General features: G+C 51.8%; 1 protein-coding gene across 2 annotated transcripts in view; it reads right to left on the bottom strand.

Annotated features, from left to right (window-relative positions):
• The window catches only part of IRF2 (interferon regulatory factor 2), a 75,813-nt gene that overhangs the window by 44,902 nt on the left and 12,243 nt on the right, over nt 1–18,668 (bottom strand). Inside the window, exon 1 of one of the 2 annotated variants that reach the window (XM_054720147.1) lies at nt 17,462–17,505. The exons of the other annotated variant lie outside the window; for it this stretch is intronic. The gene's annotated coding sequence lies outside the window, so the exon portion shown is untranslated. Of the gene's footprint in view, nt 1–17,461; nt 17,506–18,668 lie in introns of those variants that run through there. 2 annotated transcript variants of the gene reach the window in all.

Here is an 18,668-nt window from a genome sequence, read left to right as displayed (position 1 = left end):
GGGAAAGCCGGGATTCAAACACAGGTCCGCCTGACCCTGGAGAAATTTGCCAAAAGCCTCTAGACCAGTGTTCACCAAACCTCAGGTTGCAATGCATGGGGCGGCGGGGTGGGGGGGGGGGGCGGGGGAGGGTCATGAAATCAATTTCCTGGGTTGGTCAGCAGTTGCATGTTAGTGTGCGAGAATACAGAGTGGAACTATGAGAATCCGCCAAATAAGAGTGAGCATTGTGCCCTGGCTGGTTTAGCTCAGTGGTTAGAGGGTCAGCCAGCAGACTGAAAGGTTGCGGGTTTGATTCTGGTCAAGGGCACGTACCCCGGTTACAGGCTCAACCCCCGGTGCTGGTCAGGGCAAGTGCGGGAGGCAGCCGGCCAATGTGTCTCTCTCCCATTGATGTTTCTCCTCTCTCTGTCTCCCCCCCTCCCTTCCTTCCACTCTCTCTAAAAAAACTAAATAAAAAAATCAATGGAAATAATATCCTCAGGTGAGAATAAACGTAACAAAAAAAGAGTGAGCACTGTTCCGTTAAAACGTTTGTTTCAATTTTACATTATACTGGCACTGTGGTCAAAAGAAGTATAAAAAGCACTGCACTGGGCTGAGCTGCTCCCCAGATGTGTAAACAGATGTGTGTAAGCATGTGGGTGGCGGGTGGAAAGTGGAAAGCAGAAGAGAAGAAGCAAACCCTCAGAACTAGACTGACTCCTGGCAGACACGTGAAATGTAGGAGCAGTTTAATAGCATGTTCGGAGCTAAGATAACGTGACTGTATATTAGGGGAGGGCTTTGGGACGTACCCGCTCGGCTCTACTTAATACTTCTCTGCCTACATTATTCAAATCACTACATCCTCTCGTGGGAACCCGGAGGATGAAGTCATGAAATGAGAACGACATTTAACATGTGGATGGAGTGGCGGACACAGAATCCAGCACGCCCCTCAGCGTACATACTCTCCGCACGAATGCAAAACCAATTTTAAAAGTTTTATTAAACTTCCGGAGAGTTAGTAAGCAATGGAAATCAAGTGTGTGATATCCACGGTATCGCTGATGTGATCCTTATGTCATGCATTTATTGTTTTATTTTAATGAACTTTTAGAAAAATGCATGTCCATCGATTCATTCAAGAATTTTAGTCTCTAGCCCAGTTTTTCTCAAGATTTTAAGCAATTCGAGCATGACTTCTCCTGCCCTGTGGACTTTTTAGAAACCCAGCCTTGACTGATGAGGCAGGATTGCTGCAAAGGGTTACCCTAAATATATCACAGTCATGGTTATACCTTTCTATTCACCTACCCCAGCATCCAAAACCATTTGTGCAATGTTATCGCCTGGGGGGAGGGGTAAAAAAAATTCCTGCCCCATCCTAGACCTACTGAGTAAGCCCTTCCAGGCGTAGGAACCAGGAATGCTTCATCATCGGGGGTATTCTGACATCCCTGGGCTATCCCTGGGATGCAGGGCCCATTCGCCCGAGAGCCTTCCAGATTCCACGGTCAGTAACATCTTCCACTGAGCCATGGGAAACGGGCGGCCAACGGTGAGTCAATTTCGTGCGCAATGGACAGAGGTGCACATGAAATTAAAGTGCTAAAGCGCCTTTCAATACCACAGAACAGGTTTCCCACTGAGAATCATCCCAAGGATCGTTGTGCATATGCGCCGTTCTCCCCGCCATTTTCTTACCAGGTGTGCTTTCTGCCGCCTTTGAGAAGATACCACCAGAGTGACTGGACCAAAATGCCCCTGTCTCTGACCACAAACGACGCTGGTGCCTGAAGAGCGTGAGTCGGTCCCCGGGAGTGACGGCGGTGCGAGGCCGGCCGAGAAACGGACACGTGGCCTGCACGTGTGCGCCCGAAACACACCCCAGTACCCCCGGCTCTCAGCACTGCGGCCACCCCGCGGGCATTCCAGGAAACAGGGCTCCGTGCAGGGAGCCGGCCCTGGAGAATCACGGATCGTGTGACATCTGTGAGGGCGGGTGCTCTCCCGAGAGAGGCCCCAGTCTCACGGTCATCTGCACAGCGAGCTCCGCTTCCCTGCCCCCGTCCCTGGGATGTCCACCCCCCCACCCCACCCACCCTCCGCTCACGTGCAACAGTTCATACCCCATCACAACACGAAGGCCCCAGAGCTTTAAGGCAGACCCTCCGGCCCCTCCCTCACCAGCTCCTGTTCCCGCCCCGCAGGAGCTGTTCAGATGCTTCCCCCTCTCACGCCCTCCCTCCCTCCCACACTCATGGTCCCGCCAGTGGTCTGGCCTCCAACTTCGGGGAGGAGAGTGGAGGCCGTGGGGCTCTTTGTAAATGCCTGACGCCCTTCCCTCTTCCGACTTACCGGGGCCTCTGTGACCCCCTGCCTCCCCCCCCCCCCCCCCCCCCGCCCAGCAGGTGGGTGACAGTACCTCTCCCGGCAGCAGGGCATGTGGAAGGTTTAAGAGGAGACGTACTGGGCCGCGTCTCAGATCTGCTGAAGGTGACATGTCTTTGGGATACCCAAAGAGAGGTGCTGGGGGCACCGTTAGAGACGTGAGGCTCAGGAAGGCGGTTTCGCCTAGAAATAGCCAAGCATCCTTCCGCATCCTGTTCAAATGCCGTCTCTTCCACAGCCTGGCGTGGCCAACGCATGCCTTCCCTTGAATTCACAAAGCACGCTGCCTCTCACACGTATCTTATACTGAACCCCTTCCATTTCTATGTGCCTCCCTCCTGAGACCACAGGTCCTTTCCAGCGGGAAACCTACGTTAACATTGCTACCTACGTGAACTATTAGCCTTGCACTTCTCACCAACCCCCCCCCCCAGTCCAACAAGGTAGCCACGAGCCACATGTGGCCACTGAACGCCGGGAGCGTGGCTCGTGTGAATGAGGACCCATTTGTCCCCCAAGATGGACACCGTGTCAAGGCTGGTTCTAGTCTCTCCAAATCACCGGGAGTGGTCAGGTGTCTGGGAAAAACAAAATATCTGCAAAGAGCACCCCTGTGGGGTTTCTGAAGAGGCAGGTACCCACCTGACATTGAAACTGTTCTCTTCTGAGAAAAGCCTGGTTTTTAAAAGCCTGACTCACCCTCTTCGAGCTCAGTCCCCTTTGGAAGGCAACCTGTTGGTGAGTGGGAGCTTCTGTGTAATTCTTATCCTGCTCTAGACCAACAAGCCCCTCAGACGCCCCGAGCCGGCGGGTCCAGAGCACCCCCATGGTGCTACTAGCAGCAGCTGACGGACTGAGTGCGCACTGGTGTGTGGCCAGTTGTGACCAGTAGTTCACCGGATTCACCACAACCCTGCCAGTCAGGCGCTACTGAAATCCCCATTTTACAGATGAAAAAACTGAGGCACTCAAGGTTAAGTAACTGGCCCAAGGTCACAGAGGTACTGAGTGACAGAGCTCAGATTTAAACAGGAGTCGTAGGCCCTGACTGAGCCTTTGGACTCTGAGGTCAAAGTGGGGTCTACAGAAAGGCATCGAGATCCCCAGGCCTCCGGGTCTGCGCAGCGTCCTCACTGGGAGCCTGAGCCGAAGGGGCCCCCAGGCGGGGCCAAGAGAGTTTGCACAGACACCAAGTTATGGTCAAGGCTGTTCGATGGAGCATTATCTAGAACAGCACAAAATTTAAGCTGATCCAATACCACACAGGAGGAAGATGATTAAATAAAATGTGGCAGAGTCAAATAATGGAATACTGTGACTATAGGAGACTTTCATTTCTAGGGGAAATGCTCAGAATACATAAGCTAATATGGAATGAATAAGTATAATTGTACTATGTATGTATTTGATGTATTCTATGATAGTAATATGTAAGTTAGCATAGCTCCCTGGCGTCCCCGGGGAACCAATCGTGCCGACCCCGTGATTCCAGCAGTCACTAGGGGAGGGGGCAGTAACGTCTCGGTGCGGGGTACAACATAAAGAGGGTGTCCATGGTGGGGAGGAGGCAGCAGCACCTGGCAGGCGGAGGACTGAAGCCCATGCGGGGTCGTGAGGGCAGAGGCAGGAGGGAGACCAGGCCAAATGGGGGTGTCAGGGCCCAAGCCCAGTGAATAGGCTTCGGTTCAGGAGGGCAGCCCCGTCCAGGGTGTAGGAGCCGAGGACAGGGCTGAGGAGGGCATCCTCGTTCAGGTGGGGCCGCCGTGGGGACATGAGATTAGACACACACAGGCGACTAAGTTAATTAATATATTAAGGATAATGACAGCCAGGTTTCTCACTATTGGAGGAGGAGGTTCAAATACAGAAGAGAAAAACAAAAACCTAGAGTAACCCTGGGTGTTGGATCAGAATAGGACTGAATTCATCATTTGTCATCCATCCCCATAAGTAGAGGGATAAATATAGGCACAAAAAAGTACGTGTCTGTGTAAGTATATGTCTGAAGAGCACATACTCCCTGACCCTGTCCACGCAGAGGGACGGGGGAAGCCATTTTCTAATGGTGATGAGCAAAGCCGGGCCCAAGTCTTAGTTTCTAAATTCCATTCTCCACGGAAGGCATAGGGGCTTCTTGGGAAAATGGCTGACTCCAGGGCTAGAGCAGGGAAAGCAGAAGATGGGCCTGAACCATGTCGGGGAAGGGGGGGCAGAAAGCAAGGAGGTGCTCAAAGCATGCTGGGAAAACATCAGGAGGACATAGCAGCCAAGGTAAAGGGCTCCCACTGGCCAGATCGGAGACCATCTGAGCATCCAAATAATGATAAAAAGATGTTACAGCCCGCTGACCAAAACAGGGACCTGTGAAAAAATAAACAGGGAGATGAGAAAGCTTCTCCATAAAGTAGAACGCCAACAAGTAAGTGTGGGAAGATGACTGAACTAGATCGCCATTTGGCAGCTATCAAAGAGTAATTATTCAGCCAGGAAACATCAATGGCCGCCAAGATCAGCGGGTGAAAGGTTGATGGGAAATGGGCCACCTACAGCGTCTCAAAGTACCTCGCACAAAATATTTCTTATTACAAAGGGGAAAAGAGCGGCTTTACAATGGAGAAGCCTGACAGATGCCTCCTTAATCAAATGATCGAAAGAACTTCGCCAATAAAAGAACAAGGCAAAGTCATGTACCCCTGAGAGGATGCAGTAAGAACGGAGCTTCGCTCTGTGGTATTCTCACAGGAAATAAATAGCCCCGATCTAATCACGAGGAAGCCACCAGCAAACCCAAACCGACGGACATGCTACAAGACACCTGGCCTGTCACTGTCAAAAACGTCGAACCCACCGGGCCAGCGTGGCTCAGTGCTTGAGTGTCAACCTATGAACCAGGAGGTCGTGGTTCGATTCCTGGTCAGGGCACATGCCCAGGTTTCGTGTTAGATCCCCAGTGTGAGCGTCCAGGAGGCAGCCAATCAATGATTCTCTCTCCTGATGTTTCTCTCTCTCTCTCTCTCTCTCTCTCTCTCTCTCTCTCTCTCTCTCTCTTCCTTCATCTCTGAAAACGATAAAAATATGTAAAAAGAAAAAGTCAAACCCATGGGAATTAAGGAGATTAAAGAGGCATGACACCTGAGCCTGACTCGGATTCCTGTGCCGAGGGGCATCAGTGAGACACCCGGCCAACCTGCACGGGGCCTGGGGCTCCGGCGGCCCCAATGCCACTGCCCGGCTGTGGCGGTCACATTGTGGTCACGCTGGAGAGGGCCCCGGACTGCAGGAAAGATACACTCAGGTATTCAGGGGTGATGGGACATCATGTTGGCAAGTTACTCTCCGAAGGTTCAGAAAAAATAATTACTTGTACTATTTTTGCAACTCTGGTGTAAGTCTGAAAGTAGCTGCAAAGAAAAAGACTCGGAGGGAAAGACATTAACCAAGTACGCAGGTGATGTACAGAGTCCAGAGGGGAATGGCGGCCTTTCTGAGAACACAGCACACGCGGGAGAATTCCCCTTGTGGCACTCAGTTCCACAGCTGGCAGTCTTCTTGACCCAGGCACCACGGCTGAATCAAGTACACGCTCCCATCACCATGTCCCTCCATCCACGTGGGGCAGCGCAGGCCAGCAACAACTCACTGAGCTGGGCGCCGCCACACTTCACCCCCCCCCCCCCCCCGGGAAGGTCAGGAGGGACGCTCCCCAGTTGGTTTCCATGGCAGGCGGCGTAGAAAACAGAGTGAGGCGACCAAAAGGCTCGCCGGTGTGTTTGGAAGACGGCCCTCCGATGGATTTAAGCATCAGAGCTTACCTCCAGTCCAACGTCTGTGCTTATATTTCATGGAAGTTCTTTAAGTCGTAAGGCACAAGGTGGTTACCAAGTGCATTGCCTCGCCTCACAGGTTAAGTTAGAGCAAAGGAAAGGAGTGGGCAGGATGTTCTCAAGATGCACCCGTGTTGTCACAAACAAGACGAACCAACAAAACTCACAGACACAGACCACAGTGTGGTGGTTACCAGAGGGGAGGAGTCGTAAAGGGTAAAGGGGGTCAAAGATATGGTGACGGAAGAAGATTTCACTCCGGGTGGTGAACACACAGGGCAAGTTACTCTCTGAAGGTACAGATGATGTATCACAGAATCATGCACCTGAAACCTACATAATCCTACTAACCGATGTCACCCAGATAAATTTAATTTTTAAAAAAGAACTACTGAGCCCTGACCGGTTTGGCTCAGTGGATAGAGCGTCGGCCTGCGGAATGAAGGGTCCCAGGTTCGATTCCGGTCAAGGGCATGTGCCTTGGTTGCGGGCACATCCCCAAGAGGGAGTGTGCAGGAGGCAGCTGATGGATGTTTCTCTCTCATCGATGTTTCTAACTCTCTATCCCTCTCCCTTCCTCTCTGTAAAAAATCAATAAAATGTATTTTTTTAAAATATATTTCATTAATTTTCTACAGAGAGGAATTGAGAGGGACAGAGAGTTAGAAACATCGATGAGAGAGAAACATCGATCAGCCGCCTCCTGCACACCCCCCCACTGGGGACGTGCCCGCAACCAAGGTACGTGCCCTTGACCAGAATCGAACCTGGGACCCTTCAGTCCGCAGGCCGACGCTCTATCCACTGAGCCAAACTGGTTCCGGCTAAAATGTATTTAAAAAAAAAAAAAAGAACTACTGAAAGGATTAAGATGGCAAATTTTACGGATGTGTATTTTACCACAATAATAAAAAAAAAAAAAAAGTTAGGAGCGCCATCCCTGGGCGGCCCCGGACCACACTGATTGGATATTGAGCCGTCAGAGGCCCCGCCACGGTGTCCTCCGCAGGGCACGCCAGGCCAGCCCCCAGCTGTCCCCAGAGCTCCACACTGGCACTCCCAGCAGTTTCCTTTTCTTCCAGGACAACATTCCCACTGCCAGCGCCTTTCAAGAGCTTGGCTCAGAAACGGGCCCCATGAGTCAGGGGTTTTGCTTTTTGTTTCTCATCGACAGCTTTCCCTCAACTTGTAGAATCCGGGGCCTGAGCACCCTGCAGCTGCCCTCGCTCTGACTCGGCTGAAGATCTCAGCCGCCTTGGCCTCCGAGGACACGGCGCCCATATTTACATTCTCCCAGAGCCGCTAGGACACTGTCAGAATGGAAAGTGAAACCAGCGGGTCAGGAACAATCCCTTCCTTCAACACAGCCGCACCCAAGAGCTACTCTGAGGGCCCTCCCCACCCCAACCCCGATCTGTGATGGGCCTGCAGCCGGAGCACGGAGTCAACAGCACAGATATGGCCTGCCCGACGCCCACTGCGGTCCGCCGCGTCCTTCCTCCACGTCCTTCCTCCCAGACCTCCAGCCTGCGATCCGGGCCAGAGTGTCTGCACCTATTATTGTCCTTAGGCTCAGGAATGTCCCCTTTCACTGGCTAATTACATTCTTCAGGTCTTAGCTTCCAAACCGCCTCCTTCCTCCACCAGGCCGAGCCAGGCCAGGCCTCACTAGACGCTCACCTCCAGAGGCCCCAGACCAATTCTGCCTGTTCCCCCTCGGTTCCCAGGGCCTGGAGAGCCTGGCCTAAGAAACTGGGAGCTGACCGTGCACGCCGGCACCATGATAGTCAGAGGGGGAGCCCAGAGGGACCCCGCAGCCTAGGAAGAGCAGTTACGATGAGGAGCATGATCATTTATTTGCCCATAAAACAGAAAAGGTATGTAGCAACGCCGTGGGGATTCTAAGAAAGCAGTGGGGTACACATTTTAACAATTACTTCTCATAAGCAATGCTTCCTATTGTTGTGGGTTTTCAAGACATCATCTGGAACTTGTTCACCTGAAAGCTTTGCCTATGAGCATTCACTCGGAAAGTACTGATGCTCACCAACACGGGGCTGCCATTCCCAAGAAGAAGTCAACAGGTGCGCGTGGCGACCGCATCCACACGGACCACCTCCGGGCGTGAACGGGGCCTGGTGAATAGTTACACTTGCCTCTGAGTGCGTGTAAAGAGGGACCGTCCCTGGGGAGACCAGACGTGAGGCTCCCCTGTTCCAGGAGACAGTGTCTCTTATTGAAAAGGCTTGGACCAGATGTGTTTCAGAACTCAGAACTTTCTGGATTTTAGGGAGATAATACGGTGCACATACCATCTAAAACATAACGCTCCCAGCCATCACAACCACTTAACCAACGCAGTAGTATTTCTGCTGTAAAACGTGAACAGTCACACTGACTGGATTAGCAAACTCTATGAATAGCTTTATGCCGTTTCAGGGCTGGCTACTCTGCCCAGTGAGTCACAGCAGAAATTCTCAGTTTTCAGAGCTATTTGGGTTGCAAATGAGGGACCTGGGATCCGTAATTGATTTCAAGTTATTTCTGTCCTGAGAAAATATCACTGTTCCCGTGTCATACAAGAAAATCAGCCTCTTCTTCCTTAAATTGTGCTCACATTATAAATTAACCTGGCGCACACAATGTTTAAATTATCGAATCGATTAACAGCACCTTTATAGTCCTGAAATGGAACGGCTTGCATGCAAACTGCATTTGCATATTAGAGAGTGGGGAAATACTTTTGCTTAATATTTTCACAAAATTTGAAATCCTAAGTTGCCATTTAAAAATTATTATTGACTTAAAATTAGGTCTGCCTAGCAAAGTGTGTGTTTTACTTTACCAATCTAATACATAAAATATTTACTTATAAAGTAAGAAAAGCTTTCAATAAGACTCAAAACTTCTTTTAAATATCTTCCCTAAGGTTCCTTTACAATGACACTATTCCTTCTCTTCTGACATTTTAAATTTTAGTTCAAAAATTAAATTTAGCGCCAGCCAGGTGGCTCAGCTGGTTGGAGCATCATCCCGCTCACCGAAAAGGTTGGGGGTTCGATTCCCGGTCAGGGCACATACCCAGGTTGGGACATACACAGGAGACAGCCCACAGATGTTTCTATCTGTCTCTCTGCCTTCTTCTCTCTCTAAATTCAATAAACACATCCTCGGGTGAGGATTTTAAAAAAGAATTAAATTTATTACAAAGAACACTTTCATGAGTGTCAGTTAAACTGAGCTAGTTTATTGCTGTTCATGCAGAATGAGCGAGAACTATGCCATCCTCGGAGGTGGGTCCCCGAGCCACTCTCCCGGTTCACAGAAGCCCGACTGCTCTCTGGAAACTGTGACATGGAACAAAAAAAACTACCTGTGGAGGCCCAAAGGCAGATGCACTCAAGGAACCTTCTGGAAAGCGTACCTCCTCCCTTTCCTTATCACTTACTATAGCTCTGCATGAGAGGGCAAACGCGTGAGGGCAAAGGATGGGAGGAGTGTCACGCACACTGACCTGCTTAGGTGCTGGGACACGGGGTCGCACGCCTGGCCGTGTGCAGGAAGAAAACACTCGAGGCCAAGGACGGTCCAGGGGAGGGAGCCCCAGGCTCCACCTTCCCTCCACCTTCCCTCCCCAATGCCCCCGGCACTTAGGCCAGCGTTTACATCCGCATGCGCTGAACAGAACTGTTTGTAAACAGATGCATAAAAATGTCAAACCTTGCCTCCAAAAACACACCAACGGCCCCCGATGCCTCGGGAGCTAAGGGCGGTGTGGGGTGATGATGTCAATGGCTGTTTACAGAAGCCCCTGGTAGCAAGCTGTGTTTTAGATACTCGATCTCTTTAACCCTCACAATCGCCCCGTCAGGTGGGTACGACTTGTCCTGCCTTAAGAGCAGGAAGCTGCGGCTGGGTCTGCGCCAGAGCCGACTCTCCGCCCGCCCGCCCGCCCACCCGGGAGCTCCGTTATCTGAGAGCAGGTGTCCGCGAACAGGCCGGCACCTCCCGGGGACAGAGCGTGCCCTCCGGGTCCTCACACAGGAACGTGCGAGAAAACTGGCGCGTTTCCAAGCTCTCCTTGGACAGCGCCCCGGTTCTGGCCGGCGCTTCCTCGTGTTGGGAACGCGTGTTCCGAACATTTCGGGGAACACGAGTGTCAAAGTCCCCGGGCCTGCTGACGGGACATGCGGACGTGCAGGGGCATTTCCCAACACACCTTCTGCTGGCGGGGTCTTTGTTCTGGGGGAGGGGAAGCTCACAGTGCAAACGCCCCACCGCCGAGGATGGAACTAGGAGCTAAGCGAGCTGTCTGGGGCTTTTCCTAAAAGCGGAAGTCTTCTGACCCTGTGTGACCTCAGGGCTGCACTGATGAAAACACTATTTTTTTTTTTTTTTTTAGTGATTTCAGCAGCGAAGATAAGCATGGGTTTAAAAGCTGAAATTCCTAAGCAAAGCTCTGTTAAGTCTCCACACCTCTATTTGACCCCCTGACCCCGGGAGACCCTGACCAGGCCTGGGTCCCAGCAACACCTCAGGGACTGAGGCAGGGAGAGTCTTAAAGATAAATGATGTCACGCTGTCCCCTCCCCTGCCTAGCCCGCAGCCAGCAGGACGGGACCAGGCAAAGGGACCGTGCTTGTCGGAGAACACTTTCCGAGTTGCCTAAGGAATGCAGAGACCTAAGGCTGTGCCTCCGGAAAATCCGCTGCCCCCATCGGATGAAACGAGAAGGAGGGTTAAAGAGGTCAAGCCCATCCCCAGGGTCTCCCAGAAGGAGGAAAGAGTCTGGGTCCATTTCCTCAGACCGGCGGCGGCATGGGAGTGACAGCAGAGAAGGCGACAGTGGGGCTGTGCAGCCAGCTGTGGGGCCAAATCCCAGCGCCAGCACTTAGCAGTGTGACCTCGGGCAGGTTACTGGCCCTCTCTGTTCCCATGGGGCTTTGCGAGGTTAGATGAGGGTCAAAGAGCTGGGGGGGGGGGGGGGTGCCTTCTATCTCACAGGTGCTATGGAGTATAAGCAAGTACAACCTTCCCAGACAGCAGCTGGGAGACAGGTGTCGAAGGTGTTAGATGGCATCCTTTGACCCAGCCGTACCCCTTCTAGGAATGTTCCCCAAGCAATCCTGTGTGATGCATGTTTTCTTAAAAAAAAAAAAAAAGGTATTCAATGATCATTCAGTATGTTGTAATATTACAAATGTAATATTCTGTCTTATAAAAAAAAAACAAGATGAGAACGCCTTAGGAAGTTGCACAGATAAATTACTTTCCAGATATACTTCAGTTATGAAAATCTAACAGCATTTTTTTTTTTTTACTCCATCGCCTTTTAAAGGAGTATTTTCTAGAAGACTTCATGGAAGGTAGTAAGAACCTAAAAGGGTGGACTGGCTTTTAAACACATTTCATACATTTGAAATCATGCTGGGACCCCAGGACCTGGATGGCATCGGATTCTGCAATTCAGCAAAGCAAGAACCACGCACAGATTTCAAAGCATATGGGCCCGGGCTCCCACGGCAGGTTCCAGCCTTCCCAGATGGAAAACGGGAGAGGGAGCGGCCCGGCTCTCCCTGAATCAGCATGTCCTCCGAGCACCGCCTGGGCCGGTCCAGAGTACAGCCAAGGCGGAAAGGCCCAGCCTCCCGGCGGAGTGGAGGGAGGGGTCACGTCAACCTGCCCCTCTTCCCACGAAGAGGTGGGCATCCCTGGACCACCCATCCAAGCCGGCAGTCTGAACGCCGGAGAAGTCGCCTTCGTCCTCAAGGACGCCGGGGAGCCGGGGGAGCGTGGGGAACGGTAAACAGGACGGTGCGTGTGCGCGGAGGGCAGGACCTGAATCGCCTGCGTCGTGCATGTCACCCAAGTCGCTGCATCCCTCCCACCTCCTGTCCACACCCTCAGGCCTGCAAAGGGTGCGACTGTCCGCCAGGAACACCGAGAAGACGAGGGGACGAGAAGACGAGGGGACAGGGAGAGAGGCGGGGGCCATGCCTTCAGGGCTTGAGTTTGAAACGTCAAAGGGCACAGACTGTGAGGAGGGCCAGCACACGGGCACCTGCCAGGAAAGCCTGTTGCATAAAATGACCAGACTGTGTGCTGCCGTCTGCTTTCAAACCCACGACGGGCGCCTTCTGCCTCCCCCCGAAGACGGCCGCCTGGGGAGGACGTGCTCGGAGGAAGGCTGACCGGGAAGGGGACTGCCTGGCTTTTCCCCGGCGAGAGTGAGGGAGCCACAGGCCGTGCCCGAAGCCGCCTTCCTGCTGCTGCCGCCACTGATCCTTTGGGGATTTCCTCTGAGTCCCCTCTGCCAGGAACCTCTCAAAAAAAAAAGGGCTACGGAAGATTCCTGTTGTTATTATTACTCAGCATCCAATTCAACTCTCTATATGCAAATCAGGCCGAAATCCAACACACAAACTAGACACTTAGGCAAAGAAGTCCAACCGGAAAAGAGCGAACACTGCTACCCACCCCGAGCACAGGAACACGTCTGAGGCAAGGCCCGTGTCTCTCCTCCGCACACCGCACAACCGTCTTCAAATACTCTTAGAAGGTACGTCCCGCGGCTAAACTAGTTCCGACAGTACCTGGACACTGGATTTGGCGCCCACTGTATTCTCACTATCCCCCCCCCCCGCCCCCACCCCCTCTGCCAGCCCTTTCTGGACCACAGTTTCCTTTCCTCCCCCGTCCCTGTTGAAGCAGACGGTGCTGGAGAGAGCTCAGGCTTGGTGTCCAGCACACCTGGTCTCCAACCTCCCCACTCACCACCTCTCATCTCCTCCACATCGTAGTCTCCTCGTCTCTAAAGACACCTTCATAACAACCTGGCAACGCTCCCGTGAGAGACCTGAAGGGCAGGGTGTGTGAGGAGGGAAAGTGGGAGACGACGGCTTTGGTCTCCCCGACGACTTCCACGAGGAAACGTCAAATAGGAGAGCCGTGCTGCACCGAATGACGGAGCGGGCCGCCCAGGCTCCAGGCCGAGGAGGAGGAGGGTGCCCACGGCCACCTCCCGGAATATGAGCCTCGTCCCCACTCTGCATCCTGCTGGCCGGGTTCATCTTCCCAAACATCGCAGTCACCCGATTCAAAATCCTCCAGGGGCCCCACCACACCCGCTGAGCAGACGCTGGGTTCCCCGCCCCATCCCGTCTGACTTCTCGTGCCTCTGATGCCTTCCACCTTCAAACAACCGAAGCTCAGAGCATATCTCTGTGCAAAGTCCTTGCGAGCAGGAATCCCATCTTATTCATCTTTAAACTTCCCAAAACATCAAGCACGGTACCTTGCCCATCATATGCAGTAATTATTAAGGAGGGGGGTGGATGTCTCCCATAGTACCCACTGGGGGCGGGGTATGGTGGAGAAAAGGCAGAGATACGAACTGTATGTTGTGATGGATACAACTTATTACAGGGATCCTCAAACTTTTTAAACAGGGGGCCACTTCACTGTCCCTCAGACCGTTGGAGGGCCGGACTATAGTTTAAAAAAAACTATGAACAAATGCCTATGCACACTGCACATATCTTATTTTGAAGTAAAAAAACAAAACGGCAAAAACACCCGCATGTGGCCCGAGGGCCGTAGTTTGAGGACGCCTTGCCTGACTTATTATGATAAACAAGCAAGGGGAAATGATTGCAAAAAACATGCAACCAAGGAAAGAATAAATGTACTTCTGTCCAGACATTTCCCAGGTGAATCAAGCTAAGGATAAGAACAAACTTTTGAATTATACGTTTTCACTATCTCATTCAAAAAATCTTGTTGAGCCCTAGGCAGTTTGGCTCAGTGGATAGAGCATCAGCCTGTGGACCAAAGGGTCCCGGGTTCGATTCCAGTCAAGGGCAGGCACCTCGGTGGCAGGCTCCTCCCCGGCCCGGACCCTGGTTGGGGCTCGTGCGGGAGGCAACCAATTGACATGTTTCTCTCACATCGATGTTTCTCTCTGTCTTTCCCTCTCTTTTCCACTTTCTCTAAAAATCAATGGGAAAATACCCTTGGGTGAGGATATTTTAAAAAACATCTTGTTGAGCTAAGTACTGTGCCAAGCACTGGGAAGAACTCAGGGGGAGGGGTACAAGGATGGGGACGTGAACTCTCTCCTCCAAGGTCTGCCGGGCGGTGAACAGCCGCTCAGACACAAGGTGCCGTGTCCTGAAGCTGACACTGGAGGCACACACGGAGGGGGATAAAACTCCAACAACGCACTTTATGGCTCAATGCACCCCAAGCACCCTGAACAAAGGCGCTCCACACAACTGGTTCTGGGTTCGTTCTCTGCATCAGACTCACCCCCACCATTTCATTAGCCTCCCAATGCATGCGAACCTGGGTTTTATACAGGGGGATTTTTGGAAGGAATTTCGGGGGAAGGGGGGGGTAACTATACTATTATATAAAAGCCCAAGGAGAGTGAGAATTCTGGAAGACTTCAAAGAAGAGGGGGCATGTGAACCGGCCCTGGAAAGGTAAGAGATCCTCAGGTGGATGAGAAGGAAAGACCTTCCAAACAGAAGTAAGAGCACCACAGGGCGCGGGAGGGGGTGTGGAGGCGTGTGAGCTACTTGTTAGTAACACCAGCAGCTGTGCCCCTGGGAAATGGTTGCGTGTGGCAGAGACACAGCCTGACTGGGACTTGCTAACCACCGAGAGCCACCTGTCCTTGCCCCTCCACAGGCGGCCGGTGCTGGTGGCAGCCCAGGGCTCACCAAGCCTGGCCCATGAGCCTCCACCTGCTCTCTGGCCCTGCCCCTCCCTGGCAAACACAGCGCGTGGGCCCTGTTGGCTCCAAGGCACACGGATGGGTCTATGTCTGGACAGGGCACAACAAATGGAGGACGCGGTCCGTCATCAGAACGTAACTCAGCCAGCACGCACTGAGTCCTGGGCACTGCCGAGCCCTCACATAAGGAGCGGGCGCTCCGGAACGTGTAACGGGGTCCAAAAGGCAGTCACTGGTCACAGGTGTACAGCGTGATATATTGAAACACAGCAAAGAACCATGCAGGGCCTTTGAATCAGGCCTTCAAACCGTATCCCTACCATGAAGTGAAGAGCCCAGCAAATACCCAATGAATGCGACCAGCGCGGCCAGATGGCCACGTATTACAGCCCCCGCACCGAGGGGGCGGCGTTCTCAGCCCTGGGGCTGCCCCCGGCTGCCCTGGGCTTCCTGAGTCCCTGTAGCTTAGGCGTGACCCGAAGGCTCCGCACACCAGCCCTCCCAGGGGGTCACTCCGAGAAGCTGCCAAGCGCGCCCCCTGCCGGGCAGGGAGGAGCCTCCGCACCCCACAGGCCGAGATGCCCCAAGACCGGAGCCACCAGGACGCCCTGTCCTAAGTGCCTGCTGTGCGAAGGCGTGGCTGCGGGGCTCCGTGCCAGTCTCCTGGCTCCCTGACTGGGGTTTCTCCTCGGGATTCAAGACAGCGGTCCCCATCGCCACCTCACTTGAGAACTGCAAACCTGTTCGTGATCACTTCCCCCTATGAACCAAATCCAAACACAAACCAACCCAGGAGAGGACGAAAACACTGCTGTGCCTGCGCATCACTTCCTCTCAGGAACGTGTGAAAGCCCGGCCAGGCCAGGCCTGGTTATCATCACAGCTCAGCCATCGTGCCCCTGCGAGACAAGGCACACCCCGACAGCTCCCCCTAACACAGCTCTGCCACCCCCACCTGCTGACAGCCATCAGCAACCCTGTTCTAAAAGGTAAGGGGGGAAGGTTCCAAGCCGCAGGAACCAGCTCCTCCCCAAGCCTGCTCCACCCTCAGCACCAAGGCCTTCCTTGCTGGTAAACACAGGGTCATGTGCCCGGAAGGAAGTTGGGGGGCCACCAGGAACCCCCTCTGACACTGCTCCCGCCGCACCAGAGCTCTCCCTGCCCCAGAGAGGAAGGGGTTGTCACCCCTTCACCCTCTGCTCCCGCTGTTCTTTCAACAGAAGATGCCGGGCTCACCCCGCTGGCCCCGAGGGACGCTCGCTCCTTCTCATGGTGGGTGGCGCATCCCCATTTCTCTGGTCACAGATACCCCTCCTTCCCCTCCCCTCCCGCAGCCTTTTCCTTGCGGTGCTTCTATTAAGCACATGTTTCATTCTCTCTCTGTCTACAGATGAGTCTTTACCTGCCTGCCCGTCTAGCTAAGCGGTAGGAGAACAGGAGATGTTCAACTTTCCATCTCCACAGCCCAGGCTTCACCCACAGCAGCTCAACAATGTCTGCAGAAGGGATTAATCCTCCTGAGAGTCTTCTTTAAAATATTTGTTTGCAGCCTGGGCCGGCGTGACTCAGTGGCTGAGCATCGACCTGTGGACCAGGAGGCCACAGTTACATCCCGGTCAGGGCACCTGCTCAGGTTTCGGGCTTGATCCCCTGTGGGGGCGTGCAGGAGGCAGCCGATCTCTCTCATCATTGATGTTTCTATCTCTCTCTCCCTTCCTCTCTGAAATCAATAAAGATATATTTGAAAATATATATATATATATTTGTTCGCAGGAAGAAGTCTTCAGCTTAATTTCGTCATTCTCTTACCTGTACTTGAGGCCAATTTTAAGGATCTTTTTTCAAGCTTTGGCCCCGAGCCTGAAGGGAATACACGTTTTTGTAATTCCTCCTACCATACTGCCTTCTATCAAACACAGACAATATGTACCTCCTTCCCAATTACTTATAACTCACTCTTAGTTAGAACCCATGCTATCTGGCCGGGCTGTATTATTCAGTAAAGACCAACTTTTCAAAAGGATTGAGTGAAATGAAAAAGTTGAGAAGACTGTGCAGTAAAGCAATAATCAATTCGCTACTGGGAAGCTGTGATAGTTCACTGAATTTCTTCATCTACCACAGCTCTTATCAAAGCAGATAAATGGTTTCTCATTCTGTTGATAATTCACAAAAAATACACAAGTGCTTCTATTGATTTCAATTAACAGATCTGTTTTTACAGCAATAAATGTTTTGCATCCACTCATGTAACAGTACTGAACTATTACTGAACGTATTACGTGTAAATTCTCCTGACCCCAGAGGCCATGGAGGCCATTTTTACTCACTGTATTCTAACACCACAAAAGTGATCAAGCCTGGAGTGTCTTCCATGAGCCCCGGGTGTTGAAGGAACCAGGTGAGCAGCTGTTATAATTAATTCACTCCCATATTCAAGCACTGCTAAAAACTTTAGGAAAAAAATCAATCAGAACAGAAAAAAATTAATCCTTTACTACAGAGTTAGCTCAACAACACATACCGGGCACGTACTCTGGACCCGTGACCGCGGGCCGGATACCTGATTTCTCCAGCTGAAGAAATGGAGGAGCTGACGATAACCTCTAAGGAAACGTCCAGTTCTGATATTCTGTGACTTCCCATTTTCCCTCCCACGCTGACTTCCTTCCTGCAGTACCATCTAACCCCTCTGCAGTGCTCTGTCAGCCTTACCATATCTCAAAATTGTAACCATGGTTTTGAGCCGCACGCTTCATATACTGTAATGCGGGAGAACTGTCCGTTTTCCAGGCCACACCAGCATGTCATTTTGGAACCCACAAAAAGAATGACTCAGTCCTACAACTCAACAACCAAGAACCCAAATACTAAATTCAAAAATGGACAAAGAACTGGAATAGACATTTCTCCAAAGACATATAACTGCCAAGACGCAAATGAAAAGATGCTCAATATCACTGGCTCTTAGAGAAATAAAAATAAAAATCACAATGAGGTATCACCTTGAGGAAATAACAAGTTGTGGCGAGAATATGGAGCATTACTGATGGGAATGTAACTGGTACAGCCACTGTGGAAACCAGTTTGGGGATTCCTCAACATACTACACGTAGAATTACCATATGATCCACTGGATTAAAAGAACTGCAAGCAGGGACTCAAACAGATACTTTGACACTAACGTTAACTACAGCATGATTCACAATAGCCAGATGATAATAACAACCCAAGTGCCCATCAACAGATGAATGGATAAAGAAAATGGTGAAATATTATTGTCTCAAAAATAATGAGGCTTTGACACATGCTACAACATGGATGAAGCTGGAAAACATTCGGGCAAGTGGAATAAGCCAGTCAGAAAAGGACAAATATTGTGTGATTCCACTTACATGTGGTTCCTAGTCGAATGCATAGAGAAAGAGAGCAGAAGGGTGGTTGCCGGGGGCTGAGGGAGGCGGGATTCTTGTTCATGCATGTACAGAGTTTCTGTTTGAGATGATGGAAAAGTTCTGGAGATGGATGGTGCGGAGGGCTGCATAACTTTGTCAGTGCACTGATCGCCCCTGGATGGTATAAAGATGACTGTCATGCTAAGCTGTCTGTTATGTAACTTTTACCACCACAACAAAAGCACTCGACATGTGCCTGTGAATTCACCACTTGCTGCCACTGTTTCCTTCAGTCCTGCTATGGACAATAATTATCCTTCCATTCCAGGCAACTTG

Source organism: Eptesicus fuscus, chromosome 8 (assembly GCF_027574615.1).
Source record: "Eptesicus fuscus isolate TK198812 chromosome 8, DD_ASM_mEF_20220401, whole genome shotgun sequence".
Classification (NCBI taxonomy): Eukaryota; Metazoa; Chordata; class Mammalia; order Chiroptera; family Vespertilionidae; genus Eptesicus; species Eptesicus fuscus.
Note: the sequence above shows the minus strand (reverse complement) of the source record. Positions and strands in the feature narration are given on the sequence as shown.